Below are 19880 nucleotides of genomic sequence, written 5' to 3'. Positions count from 1 at the left end.
ATAAGTTCCTCGAAGACACCACCTTTCAAAATAATCAGGGTCTTGATATATTTGACATTGAATCCATTTGATGATAGGCAAATTTACGACGTGAATTTCGATTTATTTACTCTTTCTTCATAGCACCCCTTGCGGCATAGTTCTCAACTAATTTGATACCCAATTACTCTTGGTTGTAGGCCCAAGTGAGTACAACAACTTTGCCAAAGAAAGTATGGCGCTACATGTTGACAAATAATCGGCCACAGCCCCAATTAGTCGAAATCCCATAAGCTATGGGTATCATACAACGCGGATTCCTTTTTCACGCTCAGTTAATCGCGTAGTAGGAGACCCGACTGTATGCCCTCAAGCAGGAAACGAACCCGCGATCTCCCAGTCTCTAAGAGTGCGTTTACCACTCCGCCATCGAGGAACTGTGATGATGTCATCACAAATTCCCAATAGTATCGTGATAGTATTATGATAGCCTCCAATTCCCCCCAATTGACCTATCGACCACCAGTGTCTCATATAAGCAGATCATCACCTCTCCCTCTCACCGATCGGGCCAAATCTCTCTCGTTATCTATTTTTAGGTCCAGTGGACTGCGATCATGGCTTGAAATATTTATTATCACTGTTTGCCCCCTACCTAACCCAGTAACTGCCAGACTTTGGCAGTGGGTAGGAGCTATGGAGAGGGCATTCTTTCTGTCTGCTTTCCAGTGGACACGTTCATAAAAATTCTTAAGAAAGGAGAAAACAAAGACACATAAAAACAAAGGAGGTCAGGCATTGTAATTCTCTCTCACTCACGCGAGAAGAAGCTTATCCAATGGCCAACTTTTCCGAGATAAGATGAGTCGCAAATTTTCCGTCTCCACAAATAGCGTGAGAATAAATTTTCCGGATAAAGTTTATTTGATTTTTTCTTTCTCGCCAGAGAAGGTGATAATATTTTAATATCGTAGAAATCAATGAAAGCGTCAAAATATAAACTTAATTTCAAAGAAAAGCGGCAAAGAAGCACGACAGACTTGTTTTTTCGTGTTTTGGAATAGCGACAGCAAGGCAGCGAACACAAAAAGGATACCATGATAAACTCATTCGCCCATTCTCCGGCGGTTTTCTTTATCCGGAGAAATAACACGTTGTATTTATCCGGAGAATTTGTGTGAATGCCAATAACTTTTCGTGTGAAAATGTGAGTTTTTATTGTCGCAGTAGCAAATTACCCGAACGCATTTACTCATATGAGCGATAAATGCAATGCCTGAAGGAGGTCTAACAAGCCGCCGGAAACACAGCTTTGCGTACGGTTCGGAACCAGGCCCGTGCGCAAGGGGGGGGGGGGTTTGAGGGTTCAACACCCCCCCCCCCCCAATGAGGGTTTTGAATTACTTTTAAAAATTTAATTACTTCCTGTTCAGGAAAAAATGTACTACAAACCGTTTTGACACATAAAATGTAATTTGAGTTCGGTTACTCTAGAAACAAGTCAATGAAACCAAGGACGAAACTTTACGGTGGCTGAATAGGGATGTATGTCAAGTTTAACGGGGTCTCTGAAGGATCGGTTCACGTTTCGACAAGCTTCGATATTAGCAACAGTAGTGAATAGACAGCAGATGTCAGTCAGCGGGCTAGCAACGGCAGCTAAGGAGGAAAAACTCGAAATTGGAGAAAATCTAGATATCGTTGTCTAGAGAAATTTTACCGCCGATGATTATTCCGTTGGAGTGGCAGCGAAATGGATCGCAAAAATCGGCATTGGTATAGGGTGAAATACCGCCGCCGAGAAATTCTCAGCAGCAGCTAGCAAATAAATAAAAACGACTAGTTCAAAGAAGGTGGTTGTAAACAGATGTAAATCTTTATGTATCCTGGTCGGTTCATGTTTAAAAAGGTGACGATATTTGCAGCAGACCAGATACATCGCGAAGGTTGTACAGCAAGTAAGGAAAAGTAGCTATGAAAAAAACATTACGATAACACAAAACAAAATAAGCAAGAACAAAATCCCTATTAAAGAGGTACTTAATGGTTATCCCGGATGGATGAGGATTGCGAGATACAAGAGTTTTAGGTTTAGTCGGTTTGCTTAATAACTACTACAAACCAATCCGAATCCACCACGAGCCAGCAAGCAGCGCACAGTGCACTGTGGGGCAGGAACGAAAATTAGCAAGACAAAACCTCTAGCGCTTAGGTAGCGCATTATTTTTACTTGCGATGTTCAGCAAAGTATCTAGGTTTTATCTGCGCCTTATTTTGATGACATTTACAAGTATGAATTTTCACCGCATAGGTGGCGCCGCGATGTTAACTTTTTTCCCCATCCTGGTGGTTTAGTGTCTTCGGCGAAGTTTTAGAACGTTCATAACTACGTCAAGTTGTCGAAGATAGTTAAGCTCTATGTTGTCAAGCAACAAAATTATAGCAATTATTACAAAATTTCAATAAAATTCACATTTTTCTGTAATATTTTATTTTAACACGTTTTAAGTAAAATATCAGCAAAAATATTGAAAAATTTTATGATTTAAAAAAATAGTTTTCTCAAAAAGTTGCAAGTTTTGACAAACAATCATGAACCTTTATTAGTCTACAATATATGTCCATCCAAATGTGGAAATACGCCGGATACATATTTTGATCTATTTGTGATATCTTATTTTGAAGTTTTGACGTTTAGCCGCCCGGAAGCCGTATTAGTGGCTCCCTAACCGAGCACCCGCTGATGGTCAAAGCAGTTTTCGCTAGAGTATCTGAACGTGGTACACTCAGCGAATTCGCGCGACTGTCGAAAGGTTAACTATCTATCTCAATGGAATATAAAATTTAATAATACTTAAATATTTTTAAATTTTTTTAAAGCAATTCCTGTTTGCATTTTTTTTATCTTATGTACGTTTATTTAGGCCCAAATGCTGTAGCTTAACGAGGCCGATAATTCATTTTTTTTTAATTACATGTCACATGTTAGTGGGGGAAGGGAAAGCCGTATTTAGGGGCGGCTTGCTCCCCTCTTATGTAAGTAAAGGAAGAAGGTAGGAAGTGGGATAGATATTGTGTAATTGACATCGTCGTTTACTGATTGATCATTGTGGCGGATATCGCACACTTTGTTGTAGTGTTGTAGTTTCCAGCCTGTAATCACAGGGGCGAGGGGAGGGTCGATATTTCGGATAATTATTGGCACTCTGATGCTGTCGTGATGTTCTCTATTTCATCTGCATGTGAGGTACGTCATGATGTTCTGGATAGACGGTTATCAAGAAGGGTTTGCACCGAAGACTCGTGAAGCAATGCCATATTGTAGATACAGGGATAGGTTGGTGAGATTCTACTGTGAATGAGAGAGGGGAAAATGCATTAAACTTGGACATCAATAGTTTTCAAAAATATATAGATAAGAAAAATATAGGGGTGGTCACGGCTTGCCAGGACGTCCCGGACTGGCACATAGGGTTACCTACCTCGGGCCCGAAGGGAATCTATTAGTTGGGACCTGGCAACACAGTACTATGCGCACAGCCAAACAACGATGTCGTGATAGCCGTTCTCACAAACACAATGATTGCTTTCAGCAAGCCCTATACGACGGAGATGCGCGTCAAACGAGTAATGGTTGGACATGATCCTTGACATCGTACGAATAAAGTCCCGGTTCACATCCATCCCCTTAAACCAAGCATTCGTTGATACATTCGGGATAATGGAATGTAGCCACCGTCCCAGATGCCCATTGCTCCATGAGGTTTGCCAACTATCGAGCGTCCTCTGACAAGAGATACTGAAAAATTCATTGAAGCAAATTGGTCTTTCGTAAGTGTCGCCTTCTAATGCGCCCACTTTGGCTAAAGAGTCCGCCTTCTCGTTGCCCGCAATAGAACAATGTGACGGGACCCAAACCAAGGTAATTTGGTAAGATTTTTCAGATAAAGCACTCAGATATTCCCGTATTTTTCCCAGGAAATACGGTGAGTGCTTTCCAGGCTTCGCCGCATGGATGGCCTCAATGGAGCTGAGACTATCCGAAACGATGAAGTAATGGTCTGAGGACAGGGAGTCAGTGATCCCGAGAGTATACTGAATGGCAGCTAATTCTGCGACGTAAATTGAAGCAGGATCATTGAGTTTGAATGAGGCAGCAAGATTTTCGTTGAAGATACCGACGTCTGTGGACCCGTCGAGAATTGATCCGTCAGTGTAGAACATTTTGGCGCAGTCGACTTGATGGTATTAGTTATAGAAAATATTTGGAACCACTTGTGGGCGAATATGATCCGGAATTCCACAAATCTCTTCTTTCATGGATGTATCGAAAAATACAGTTGGATCAGGAGTATCTAAAAGATGAGCACGGTTGACGTTATACGTAGATGAATTGATGTTCTGTGCCATGTAATCGAAGTACAAGGACATGAATCGGGTCTGAGAATTAAGCTCGACAAGCCTTTCGCAATTTGCAATCACCAATGGGTTCAGAATATCGCATCGAATGAGCAATCGATATGATTGGTCCCAGAATCGATTTTTCAGCGGAAGAACGCCCGCCAGCACTTCGAGACTCATCGTATGGGTCGAGTGCATGCAACCCAAGGCAATACGCAAGCAACGATACTGGATTCGCTCCAGTTTGATGAAGTGTATGTTCGCAGCGGAGCGAAAGCAGAAACATCCGTACTCCAACACTGATAATATCGTTGTTTGGTACAGCCTGATTAGGTCTCCTGGATGGGCACCCCTGTTCTAGTTATTGTACGGGAAAAGTTGATCCTTTGTTGGCACTTCTGTTTCAGATACCTAATGTGACATCCCCAGGTACCTTTAGAGTCGAACCATACCCCGAGATATTTGAGTGTTGAAGCCTGAGCAATATTTTGATCCATTAATTGAAGCTGTAGTTGCGCTGGTTCACGCTTTCTAGAAAATACGACTAGTTCAGTTTTCTCCGTGGAGAACTCGATACCCAGCTGGAGAGTCCAAGCAGACAAATTGTCCAAGGTATCTTGCAGTGGTCCTTGCAAGTCGACGGCTTTAGGACCTGTAATAGAGACCACACCGTCATCTGCAAGCTGCCTTAGCGTGCAGGAATTGACAAGACATTCGTCAATGTCATTCACGTAAAAATTGTAGAGAAGAGGGCTTGGACATGAGCCCTAGGGAAGGCCCATGTAGCTAAATCGTGATGTCGATAAATCACCATGCGAGAAATGCGTTTGTTTTTCAGACAACAGGTTTAGCAAAAAGTTATTTAAAATTGGCGAAAGACCATGCTGGTGCAACTTCTCATAAAGAATGTTGATAGAAACTGAATCGAAAGCCCCCTTAATATCCAAGAATACTGATGCCATCTGCTCTATGTTAGCATATGCCATTTGAATTTCTGTTGAGAGCAACGTAAGGCAATCGTTCGTCTCTTTGCCTTTGCGGAAGCCAAATTGTGTATCGGACAGTAAGCCATTTGTTTCGACCCAATTATCGAGGCGTAACAAGATCATTTTTTCGAAAAACTTCCGGATACAGGACAGTATTGCAATCGGACGATACGAATTGTGGTCGGAGGCTGGTTTTCCTGGTTTTTGGATGGCGATGACACTCACTTGCCTCCAATCATGTGGGACAATGTTACCCTCAAGAAACCTATTAAATAAATTCAACAAGCGTCTTTTGGCAAAGACTGGCAGATTCTTCAACAAGTTGAATTTGATTCTCTCTGGCCCCGGGGCTTTATTGTTACATGATAAGAGAGCAAGTGAGAACTCCACCATCGTAATCGGTGTTTCGTTCGCGGTATTGTAAGGCGACGCGGCGCGGTAGATTTTCTGTGCCGGGGCGGAATCCGGACAAACCTTTTTGGCGAAATCGAATATCCAACGGTTTGAATATTCCACGCTCTCGTTAGTACTGTTTCGGTTTCGCATACGTCAGGCCGTGCCCCAAAGAGTGCTCATCGATGTTTCTCTTGTTAACCCGTCGACAAACCGCGCCAGTAACTGCGTTTCTTGGCTTTCATTAAATTTTTCATTCGCTTTTCTAATATCGCGTACACTCGATAACTAGCGACTAACCCGTCGTTCCGGAAGGTTTTATACGCGGCAGCTTTCTCCGCGTACACATCTGAGCACTCTTTGTCCCACCACGGGTTGGGAGAACGTTTTTGGGTGTTCACGTCGGGTACTCGTTTCGTCTGAGTTTGAATCGCGGTATCGAGAATCGAGTTGGACAAAAACTTATATTCTTCCTCCGGGGGAAGTACCTGTGTTGAATCGATAGTTTTGGATATCTCAGCAGCGTAGCTCTTCCAATCAATGTTTCGTGTGAGGTCATAGGGAACATTGATTGGTGCCGATGGTCTTGAACCAGTGGTGATTGCAATTACAATTGGTAAGTGGTCACTACCGTGGGGATCAGATATTACCTTCCACTTGCAATCTAACCGTAGTGATGTCGAGCATAAAGATATGTCCAGTGAACTTGCTTGCGCAGGTGGTCTAGGAATCCGCGTCATTTCCCCTGTGTTCAGAATTGTCATATTGAAGTTGTCACAAAGGTCTTGAATTGTCGAAGATCGATTATCGTCGTATAGACAGCCCCACCCCGTACCGTGAGAATTAAAGTCTCCAAGAAGCAGGCGGGGTGAGGGAAGGTGTTCAATCACGTTGGAGAATCTTCGATATCCCATCATGGCCCTAGGAGGAATGTAAATAGAAGCAATGCAAAGATCTGATTTGATTGTTGTTTGACAAGCGACAACTTCAATGCCTGGCGTCGAAGGGAGGTTGATTCGATTGAAGGAGTAGCACTTTTTGATCCCTAAAAGTACCCCCCCCCATATGAGTCTTCTCGATCCAAGCGGATAATGTTAAAATCGTGGAAGTTGAGGTTTATATTAGAAGTTAGCCATGTTTCACATAGGGAAAATGCATCACAATGATTGTTATTTAGCAAGTGTTTTAATGAATCAATTTTGGAGATAATACTTCTGCAGTTCCACTGTAAAACAGTGATCAGATCCCTGATTCCGTTTAATAAGTTAGCCATCGAAGGATACGATCGCTGTAAGGAGGGGTCATTGTTCAGTCAACTGTTTTAAAAATGTTCTTACTGTTGGTAGAATAGCAACCAGCAAGCTTTTCAGAGGATCGGTAATGTTGAAAGCTGTGAAATATCCAGTCCACAATGTCAGAAAATTTAAGGAATCCCGTTTTAGGTTGAGTTTCTGACTGTAAAATTGGAGCACTTGGGATTTTTGGTGCCCCGGGGAGTGCTGGGAACTCCTGGTTGTATCTCAATTTCCCAAAACCAGGAGGTATTATCCTCGGATTTGTACCAGCACTTCCAGTTGATGAATTATTTTTATTTTGTACCCTTGTTTGGGACAACCTAGGACCCTTACGAGGAAGTTCAGGTGAGTTTTGATTAGGTCTTTTCCTAGAGTTTCCAAGCGGAGCCAAAGAATACCCCTCGCAAGGGTCGTTAGAGGCGCTATCGTCAGTTGGCAAGAGAGCGAATGGGTTTTCGGAGATAAGTGGAACAGCTCTTTTAAGCATTTCTGCGTAAGAGCGTCTGGAGCGATCTTTGGCGGATCGCTTCCGTTTATCCGCGCGAAGTTTGTATGTTGGGCATGTCAAAAGTGCATGCGGATTCTCCCCACAGTAAACACACTTCTTAGCGGGCCTACTGCAAGTATCATCCGCATGGCGTTCCCCACATTTACCGCACCGTTGCTTGTTGCTACAGTAGGTGGCCGTGTGACCTAGCTGCTTGCAATTGGAACAATTCATGACCCGCGGTACAAACAGGCGTACAGGTAGACGAGCTCCTCCCACTTCAACGTAGATCGGAAGTGCAGATCCGGCGAAGGTTACGCGAAACGAGTCTGATGGATAGTAATTCCCATCTTCGATGGACTTTGAGTGCAATTGCTTGCACTCCAAAATCTTAACTGATTCAAGGTTAGGGTCCTTAAAGCGGCCAGCCCCATCATTCATCAGATCATCGACAGTTAGACCCACATAACTACCACACCGTCGATCTCCACAGCACGAGAAGGGATGTAGACGCGATACTCCAGCGTAAAGAGGCTATTGCTAATGATATCATTGGCCTGTTTCAAGTCAGTAACGACTACGCGCAGTTTATCTGACTGAACCTTTTTAATCTCGGTTACGGCCGAGTAACGTTTTGTCAGCTCCCGTGCAACAGTTATGCTGTTTAACGGTTTATTTTTGGGCCGAAAGTATACCACCCAAGGACCAGCGGATCCATGCTGGTAAACCTTGACTCGGGGGGGGGGGGGGCTGTGAGACATTGGGGGAAAGTGGGGGAAGTGGATCGACCATAACATTATCTGTCTTGGAATCAGATATACGTTCCTCTTCCCCATAAGATTCGTATTCGGAGGGTGATGTTTGTTCCATTTTGTTGCGGGAGCAACACGCTCGACCGCGCTGTTTATCTTAAATCAAAATTAAAAAAATCAAAAGCAATAAAAAGAAAAAAATCGATAAGAAAAGTAAAACACGAAACACTTCACCAGTTGGTTCCTGACGAGCTGGTAGGTGAATTGATCCTTCGTTTGTTTTATCCGTCACCCGAGTGACCTTCACACAGTAGAGAGCTGATATAGCTCGTCTAAACAAAGCCGTCTTTCAGGCAAGAAACGCACTTCACTGCACTACCTTCACCGATATCGCAGGTAATAATTATCACTCGCGGGACTGTTAGTAATGCTTTACTGCAGCCTCTGTCACAGCAAGCACCTTCGTACTACCGAAAAAACTAAACCACACCGGAGAGAACAAAAAGTACTTGTTTCTCGGTACAAAGTTCGGTTACGAATGTCTGTTTGCATTTGCTAAGATCGTTACGGTTCAGGTATACAATGTTTCGAATTCAAATATTTTACACACACTTAACGTTTTTCGCGATTAACAATAATTAATTAGAATTAATAATAAATGAATGTGTTCATAAAATAAATAACTATTGATAATCACTAATAATTAATTAAAATGTGTTGAGCAGCAAATGCCGCCCCCAAATTTAGCCGCCCGGGGCGACTGCCCCTTTCGCCCCCTTCTAGCGCCGCCACTGACCTGACTGAGTCGATTAATAATCTTTGTATCGAAAAAAAGGAATCCAATTTTTTGCCGATAATACCTTACACAACCCCACTTAAGTTCCGACACGATTTGGGCGATTCTTCCGCATTCAACTTTTTGTGTCATTTTGCCAAGTCATCAGCCCAGTCTCAACTTTCACAACTTCTGTGCATTTCTGTTCTATCACTAAGAATTAAACTAAAAATTATAAATAGTGAAACAATATAAGCAAGCTTCGACATTATTTAAATAACGATCAAAATGAGAATATTTGTAGCAGTTTGTTTGCCGTTATATTTAAAAATGTTACTTAGATTGTATGGCTTGGCTTTATTAACAATCTTTTATTTAATCATAGTTTGAACTCTTTCGAAAGCAGTAAAAATGTAAGTAAACTTCCAAATGCTTATTGTGTTCTTTGTGAGAAAATATAGAAAAGGGTACAAATTGCGATTATATATTCTTTTCTTTTCCTCTTGTTAAACTAAATAAAAAATTGTGGTCAAATTAAACAGCTTCACTCATTTTGATAGCCATAAGTAAACTAACAAACAAAATCAATTTTCATTTAATGCATCTCTGCATCCAATTATAAAATTTCGTTCTACAGTTTGTTTCAAAATGATTCGACTTCTGCTAACCTGCAATATAGCTCTTCGACGTGACGTTTTGAAATGAGCGTTTAGCACCTTATAGATAGGACGATAAAGAATATCAAAAAAAGTATCATTTAAAACTCGATTATACCTGTTTTTCATACGGGATACTTGCCCTCATATGGTTTGTGTGCAACGTGGGCCATAATATTGCACATAAAGGTCGAAAAGTTTATTCAAATTATTGAGATGTATGCAAGAGGAACTTGGCGGCCTTTTACACTGTTTTCATTTAGCTTCAAGATGCAGCCATTTCTGCAATGACAGGTACTAACGCCTTAGACCGGACTAAACTCAGGCCTAAAATCAAAGATAGTAACGTGTGGCGGTACCAACTTGCTTCAAGCTTACCGCTATAAATGTTCTTCGAAAGATTCTATCTTCTGTGCCTCAAATATCAACCGAGAAAGTAGGTCTGTCACATTTTCATTGCCTGGGACACGTTAAATCGAAAAATCATACGGCTGTAACCTTAAAGCCTAACTTCCGCTCGAGTGATGGCTCTCTTTCCCAACCTATGATTACTGTTGAAAATGCAGCGGTTCGAACAACAAATGATTTGGCTAGCAACTGCAACTGAACTGTTCGACTCCCCAGACCACAGCAAGTGCCTCTTGGGGATAACGTTGTTCAGTGGCAAATAGCGCCTTCGAAGCGCAAGCAATAATTCTAGAACGGCCACTGCTATCATATTGAGATAATACGGCACCTTGCCCCGAAGGAGATGCACCAACAAACAACAACAATAACATATAAGATTTTATGGTCACCGCAACATATTTATTTCATGGACTTGTTGACTTTTCTCGGTGAAAATGAAAACGGATACTGGAGAGAATCGAAAATCAGGAGAGCAGACTAACTGCGGAGATGTTTCACGTCAAAATTCTCGGCGAGGAAAAATTGGTGAACCTACAAAGAGAATGTGGAACGTTCTGCACAACATACGACGGTCTGGTCACCAAGCTTCGACAGTGTTGGAATAGCGAGGAACGCAGATAGTCGAAGAGTGATCGCCCGCCTAGCGGTGGAGAGTGAACGAGAGTGAAGGGAGATGCGTGATATAAGTTTATGTGAGTTAATTGTAAATTATCTTTAATTTGTGAATGCCAGTCTTGTAATTTTTGTGAACAAATTGATGTTAACGTTAATGCTAAATAAATGTTTGTAGGCGTCCGACGATGGCTGAAGAGCAGTAAGCCGAAACGTTACGTTTGGTAATGGGAAAATTTGGAGTTTTCATTTTCACCGAGAAAAGTCAACAAGTCCATGAAATAAAGGTCTATTCAGTTGCATCCAACGGGTTGTAACAACCCAAGCGTCTTATCGTATTCAGTGCTTCATTCTTTAGATGTCTAAATTCATTTTCTTTGCTCTCCGTCCAATAGAATTTCTCTGATGTGGCTATTTGAAGCTCGGTGCATAATAAATTTGTCCACAAACGTAATTAGTCCTAGAAAGCTTTTAACCTCGGAGCAATTACTAGGAGTTCTGAATTGCTTTATTGCTGAAATTTTTCTTCCTTAACCATCTACTCATCTGGGGTTAACATACTTGGTTAAATTTAGTTTCATGTTGTGGTTAGCTAGGCATTCAAGAACCGCTGCTAAATTTTCATCATGTTCAGCTTTCGTTGCTCCATACACCAGGATGTCATCAAGGTAGTTATTGCACCCTTTACAACCTCCTAGAACTTTCCTTTGGAGCGTCTCCTGCAACAAGTCCGGCGCATTGCACAGACCGAATGGTAATTTTACGCAGCGAAACATTCCGAATTCAGTACAAAAATTTGTAAGGTGCCTCGATTCTTGGTCTAGTTCGATGTGAAAGAAAGCTTGCGAAAGGTCGATTGTGAAAAACCAGGTGGCTCCATTTAATTCACATAATATCTTTTTCAAGGTGAGTATGGTAAAAGGTGTGCGTTCGATATAACGATTCGGACCTCTTATGTCTTCCTTGCCTTTCGGAACATCAAGCATGGAAGAGCAAAATGACATATCAATTCCTTCCAATACATGTTCTATGATATTTGCTCTAACTAATCCCTGAATTCATTTTTTAACCAGAGGTTTTATAGATAACGGAATATTGAAAAAAATATTCCTGCAAGGTGGCTTCGACTTATCAAGGTGGATTTTTACCGGAGGGATTTTAAATTTGGGAAATATTTCATCGGTTATAATAACTGCTATCTCGCAAGGGTACAACGACCGATCGCCAAAATCATCCTGCTGTTGTACTGGAACCTGGAGTCCTAGCAATAGAACGCTGTATCTAGACTCTACTCAGAAGAGCTCATACTACTCTTACAAAGTAAAACTTTTCGAGTAGTGTTGGTCTATTATTAGTAATATACATATGAGCATGAAATGTGGCAATTACATAAATATCTGCCGATGAAGCGTATGCCTTCAATGGCCTGTCTGATTGCCGCTCTATGTTGTATACCCTTTCTCTATATCTAGGATCGGAGATCAACTTACGGAATAGGTATTCGGCGAATGTATTCACTTGTGCTCCAGAGTCTTAAAAAAGGGACAACGCATTCCAGCCACCTCAGCGAATATTATAGCTTCATCAAAATACGGTGTAACGTACTTACTTTCTAGCATCACAAATTATTCCCACAAAACCAATCCCTACATGCACCAATGTGAATCCTTCTCAGGTCACAGGTCATAAAAACCAAATTTAACATATCCTTTAGTCAGGCCACTTGAAACGAGGCCACACTCATATTTTCCCACAGATCGTAAATTACTTGAACGATCGTTTTCAAATCCAACTTGCATAACCAGATGGGCGCATTCCATTCTGGGTCGCACCACTTGTTATAGCAACATTCTCACTAGGTCATTATTATGCTGAGGCGACAAATAAACAGCCTTGCGTATCCAAACAATCGCCGATAGTAACCGATGCACCCATACTTATTCATTGATTTGTTTTCCCTTTTTTACGCTACCCGTACATAATTATGTACTTTGAAATTGTAACTGACTCCTCCCATTTTGATGTACATAGAATAGTTTAAGTCAGGTTAGATAGGTTAGCTCGTAAGATTTTAAAATGGAATAAAACGCATTATGTTAAACAGCCAACAAGTGTACAGGCTAAAAGTTTAAAAGTAATATCACGTATCCAAAAACGGTGACTTTGGCCAACAACGGTTAAGCTGCTAATGCACAAAATACGAATTACTATAGGACAGTAAGAATAATTCACTATTACTCACAGAATGCATACTTTCAGCTCCAACTTTTACGTCGTATTCTGAACTCATGATTCGAGATTCAATATCTCTAGTAGTAGACGCTTCAACAGACCTTAACAACCGTGCAGTTCGACTTGCCGAGGCTGAACTAGAATTACCAGAAGACTGTTGATGCACTTGTGCCACAAATTCGTTCGAAGTCGTTTCCTGTTTGATAATGCGTAATTCATATATTTTTTTAAGCGTGAGGATATATTTATTATTTTTGTTTATATTTCAGATTACATTCACTAATTCTAAGATATTTAGCATTTACTTCAAAGTAATTATTTGCTTTATGTGTAAACTCAAATAAAATCAGGATCGATCATTCATTTGCTACAGTGACACCTACCCTTTCTTCCTCTATTTTATTCTCCTCTATTTTCTCGATGGTCGCAATCTTCAACGGAGGCGCTTCCGGATGTTCCTCTATCGGCCGTTTCCAAGGACCTCTGGCACGATCTACATTTGGATAGGCTCCTTGAATATGACCTACTGTACCACATCTGTTGCATGACTTATCCTTTTCGCTACAGTTGCTTGCGGAATGATACACAATATAGCAACGCCAACATCTTCCATCATTCTGATTTTGTAATCCTCCAAACTGGTCTGGCGGCCTACCTCTTGCCATACGACGGGTGCCACGACGTGGTGTTAGTCCACGCTGGTAGAAGTTTTCCCGTGAATCAAAATTTCGGCGACGTTGACGACCGTCATCGAACGCAGATGTTATTGGAGCAAACATCGCAGGCTTTGCAAGCTTCTGCCATACATACTCTTCATTAAGCCTGATTGCCTTCAGCTCACGCACTTTATCTATCAAATCCGTGAAACTGCGCTTGCGGCTGAGCATTTTCAATGCACTGGTTCTTGCATCGCGACTTCTGGCATGCTCAGCAACTATGGCCAGGCCCGATGAGAGAGGGAGGCAGTCAGGGCAATTGCCCTGGGGCCCGGGTCGTATTTGGGGGCCCGCATTTTTACCCGGAAGATGGGCGAATGAAAAATTCAAAGTATTTTCGAAGAAAGTGTCAAACAGAAATGCGAGCACACGGACAAACGCATCCGTCCTCTTCTACGTTCGCTTCTTTGTTGGTGGTGCCCGTTGTTGGCTTGGAGACACTGAGCGTAATTGTTGTTGAGAGAACATTTGTTCCTGTCAGATTCCCAGATATTGGTTTTGTAGCCGTTTGCGGTTTGGCATAAGATAACGGTGTGTTTACGATTATAGTAAGTGAGCTTTTCTTAGCTGCTTTTGCACAAAGTTTTCCATGGTGCAGTGTCTTTTTGTAGAACTCGCACATAGGAATCTACAATGGTTGCATAACCAGTATTGTCTGATGAAAGGTCCCATTTTCGGGTGATCCACATAAAATGGTTACGTATTAAAAAGTTGGTTTATACGGAAGCATTCTCACCACAAGAACAACGTTAGGGACACCCGGGAAAATGCGAAGTTACAGCTCTTATGGAAGCCACTTCTCCGTATCTTGACATAAATTTGTTAATCACGATGTCAGTGGCGTGTGGAGATAATTCGTACAAGCACATCTCTGTAGAGCCCTTGCCTCTAGGGTGGGACATTGTTATATTGAAAAACAAATCATAACCACATCAACCGAGCACAGCACTTTTTTGGTTCTATTTGGGGTCCCAAACAACTGTGCAAATTTTGGAGTCGATTGGTTTTGACCAAGCGTAGCGCATTGGGTTTGAAATTTGTATGGAAATTAGTATGGAAAAACCAACTTTTTTGCATTTCCAATTCTACAGACTACAATTCTTCCTGCAGTATGCCAACCATTATATGAAAGTGTAGTCCAGGATATGCTGAACAACTTTGCCGAAGGATACACGGTGTTAGAATAATTCTGAAACAAGTTATAGCAGTTCAAAGTTCGATAGATCAAATTAAATGCCAAAAATCTTTATTTTTCCAACACTGCGGGTGTAACGATGATATTTCATATAGCATACCAAAATATCACCATATATTTTAGATTTACCACATTGGTATGTTTGGATGAATTATGCAAAAGCCTTAGCTCAATTTCGTGGGCTCTGTAGTTTAGTAATAGGACGTAGTGAGGGAAGAGAGTGGAGGGCTTTTATATATTGAAATTTGCACTGAAATAACTGAAATACTGTCGAGTAGGAATGTTCAGATGAATTATATTAAAACACTAGCTGACCCGACAGACGTTGTCCTGCCTATAATTATTCACTGAAAAATACAACAAAAGCAACCATAGCAATGCTTGTGGATCAAATTTCTATTAATTTCAATTCCAGTGAGGTGATTCCAATTGTAAAACCTATGTCCAATAATATACGTTACTAGCTGTAACCCGGTGCGCTTCGCTACACCGCTACACCCTACACCGAAATATTTTAAAAATACTAAAAATACTAAATATTTTTGCTCGCGGATAGACAATGTTCTTAGTTTGACCACCTGGAGCACAATTAAATTAATTGCTCTGTTTTCCTATACACAATCGTTTGAAATGCATTGATATCATTTGAATTCGAGGTACATCTGCTCCTTTATATTTTATAGCTACAATGGTCGCTTAAATGAAATTTTTCAACCAAAGCACAGTTGTGGTGGGTCGATGTTGCGCAGTAACTAATATAATAGGCACACAAAGTTTCAATTGCAACACATGCGGTGCACAGTGTTGCAAAACGACGTTTTCACGACCAAAATTTAATAACTCCTGATCCACTGGTTTTGGAGAATGGATTTTTTCGAAGAATTTTCTGGATATAAATAGATGCATGTTTTGATATAATAAATTGAGTGATTAATCCCCTAAAAGTGAGATAGAAAATTTATTTCCCCAAATAATTTAGCTAGAAGCTCACTGTCTTCAGTAAAGTTCTAGAAAATAATATTGTGAAAATCTTTACTGAAGATACTAAAGCTCTATATAGTAACAGTAGCGAGATATGTAGGTTTGCTTGGGATAGACCCCTTCAAAACAGTTTTCGAATATAACTTTTTACGATTACTTTTTATTATTAAAAGTGTCTTCTACAAAGCTGTTAAAAGCGATAAAATACACATTTTTATAACAACGATGAATCTGTAGCTCTCGACACAACAAAGTTATTGTCAATTTTCGAATATTTTTTATCAAATTACACCTTAAGCAACTTCCTTAATCACAAAAATTCGTAGAAAGAACTTTATTTTTTCGATTAAATATAAAAACCTTCGTCTGACGGAGACTGCTGGGTTGGTAACGTATGAAACCAATACTCCTGAAAGCATGGTGGATCGACTGAATTAAATAATTCAATACGATAATCCATAGATTTATATGCGTAACAGAATTACCATCGATTTTATTTTGGATGGAGTAGTGTATGAAATTGTAGTCAATTTCAACAGATTGTATTATGTTACAAAATCATGTGGAAATGTGGTGCAAGTTATTGTTGCATCGATTAACATTTTCCCAACCCATATATCTAACTTTTTTTAGCGAATTAACCTGCGAAGGTGACTATAAGAATCATTCAATAAAAGTATGCACATATAGTGAAAAGTTCTGTTTTCGAAACATATTTCCAATGATACGAAGACATAACGGAGTGTTGGTGGACGTGGGTAAAGTTAATTTATAAAAAATGGTGCATTTAAAAAAATATTTTGGCGATACAGAGAGTGTTAGTATATTCATTCACTTTTCATATATTTACTGCACAATTGAACAGTATTTCTTCAAATATCATAGCAGAATACTAAAAATTGAGTGACAGAAAATCTCTGGAGGCATCTCGTTTAAAACCTGCTTTGTGGTGTAAATCATAAATCAAGATATATTGGACCAATCGTTTTCAAGGTTTGTACAGTTCTCCTACATATCCCCAGGTATTGATCGAAGCTTTTATTTTTTTTCTTAATATTTGAATTTTTTATAGCATTCTGCAGCTAAAAATGCAATTTTCGCTAAAAAATCATGAAACTTATTTTTGTGAACAAAGTTATGATCTTTAATGATGTTATGATATGAAGGAGAACTGTGCAAAATTTCAAACAATTTGGTTCAGTAGATTTAAAGTTATTTTGTACACAGCATTTATTCGTGGTGTCTCCTGAAGATTTTCAATATTTTGCGGTGAACATTAAAGAAAATATTGCTTAAATGTTGCATTATTGTCTGAATTGACTAACACTCTCGGTATCGCCAATTTTTTTAAGCACGATATTTTTTCAACAATAATCCTACCCCCTTAAGCAAGAACTGATGTCATCAGTAGGTGTCGACTAACGGATAAAATTTGACGAAGATCGCGGACCACGCTACCAAATATTCGATTAGTTCCTTTTATGGGTCATCGTGAATTCGTCCTATATAACAGTGTTGCATTCTTTCAGCATTTTGCTTACATCCGAATTTTGATTGATATTGTAAGTAACGTTTTCTACAAGCGCAAGATATAGTGGCTGTTTTAGGGCAGAGCTGTTCGTCCATAATCCAGCAATGTTGATTTAACTTCAGATGAAGCGATCGCAGGTGCAATTTTCAATTTAATTGTCGACAAATTCATGCAATTCATCAGTATTATATTGTCATTCGCGTAATAGATCTCTATCAAATAAATTCTTGCCATTTCATTTATGTGCTGGTAAACATACATGCAACAAAATTTTAGATTTTTGAAGTAATTGATAGATATTGCATCAGAAACCCTCCCTCTCCTTCAGATTCCGAAACCAACAATCATGTCCACCGTTTTGGTGCCAAATCATATATAATATATATATAGCTAAAAAAAGTTCTTCAGTGCACCCCCCCCTCTCCCTTTCCTCGGATTAGGTACTTCTCACCCTTCCCATCGTTCACAAAAACCACCCCATGACCATCTCCTTAGTGGAAGGAATACTTATGTCAAATTTGAATTCATCGCTAATAATCACATTGAATGAATAGATAAGGATTACTTCAGAACCCTCCCCCCCCCCTTTCTTGGTCCACTCCCATCATCCATCGGCTCAGTGGGAGAAATACATATGTCAAATACTAATAAATATGGAGATATAAATAATTCTTTGCCTAAAAAACAAACCCCCCCCCCCTAAAGCTAAGTGTACCCCCTCCCCCCCAAAAAAAAACATTCCATGAACATCTTCTTGGGGAAAAGAATACGTATGCCAAATTTCATCAAGATCGGACTTGTAGTTTAGACGTAGTTAGCGGACATACATACAAACATATATTGATTTTTATATATATAGAAGATGATCAACAATGCTTTTTTTGTGCCTATCTCTATAAACAGTAACAATGCTGTCGACGGTACTTCGAATTTATTCCGGTGCTTTTCAATGACTTATTTTCATTTTCAAAGTCGAATCGGAATTTGAATCCGTTTGAATCATGGGAATTCGTTTGTTTCCACGAAGCATCGCTGCATTCATACTCTCCTTTGTGAATAGTGCCTTCATACACGTTACTTATTCATTTCCCTAATCATTCGTTTACCCGACGCAGCGCATTCAGGTTCGGACGTGTTCGGTTTCAGTAGCAAAGTGAATTTCGTTTTTATGCTGGCTCTGAGAGGGATTATTGAGCAAAAGTGCATCAGATATAGATTATGCAGTTCACTTATGCTCGAAAATGTAGAAGATGCCAACTTTTGCCTTCAAACTCTCGACATAATAGCAAATGAATGCTTTTGTTGGTGAATGAATTTATATTTTCTCTGCACTCAAGCATTCGATTCTGAATGAAATTTCCGTCAGTTGGAAAGTGAATGAATGAGGGAGGCGTTGAATTTGAATGTCGGTTTCGGTAAATGCAAGCAGAAATAGGTAACTGATTTTGAAATTTCGTGGCTCTGCTTATCAGCTCTCTCGCCGCTCTTTTAAATGCATGTAAGCAAGGTTTGTCATAAAATAGAGCTTTTTAACAGAAAAGCACCGTCGCATAAAAACTGAACCCAATAGCACATCAATGACATTTTAAAACGTAATTACCCAGAATGACAAACTATGCAAACAATCTTAAACTAAAAATGTCCCATTTGTACAAATAGGTAGATTAAGAAAATGTTAATATTTTGTGATCCTGCTAAAGAACATTTCACGGAAATAATACGATACGACAATCAAAGAAATCCATCATGTGGTTCTTAAGTTATGCGATGAGACAGGAAAAACATTTCATTTATATATATATGTATATATATATATATATATATATATATATATATATATATATATATATATATATATATATATATATATATATATATATATATATATATATATATATATATATATATATATATATATATATATATATATATATATATATATATATATATATATATATATATATATATATATATATATATATATATATATATATATATATATATATATATATATATATATATATATATATATATGATTTGTATGCGAATATAGAACATAACTCTAGCCATTAAATAATGCTCCGTGGTGTCCTTACCCCTAATCTTACCACTTCCCCAATCCTTCCCATCAGGGAAATCATGAAAAGACGATTCATGGCAAGGCACATATCTCCGATCAACATGGGGAACGTACCATTTGAGCTAGACGCTACTGATTCCTGATTCCTGAGTACCTGAAAAACTCGTAGATTTGGATACCACGGAATAAGAAGCCGTCGAAATTCTCCTGTCTGGCACGCTATCTGTGGATGTGGCAATATGAGTCAACCGGAGACTAATAGAAACCACGGATTAACACGGAGATACTAACTCATACTGAACTAGAGGGCTTAGGTTTAAAAGGGCCCGGCAGTAATACAAGCCTTAAGGCCCGCCGCGGCTCTCGACGGCCCTGACTATGGCCACAATTTAGACGAGCTT

The sequence above is a fragment of the Topomyia yanbarensis genome, chromosome 2 (assembly GCF_030247195.1).
Source record: "Topomyia yanbarensis strain Yona2022 chromosome 2, ASM3024719v1, whole genome shotgun sequence".
Classification (NCBI taxonomy): Eukaryota; Metazoa; Arthropoda; class Insecta; order Diptera; family Culicidae; genus Topomyia; species Topomyia yanbarensis.
This window is presented reverse-complemented; position numbering follows the sequence as displayed.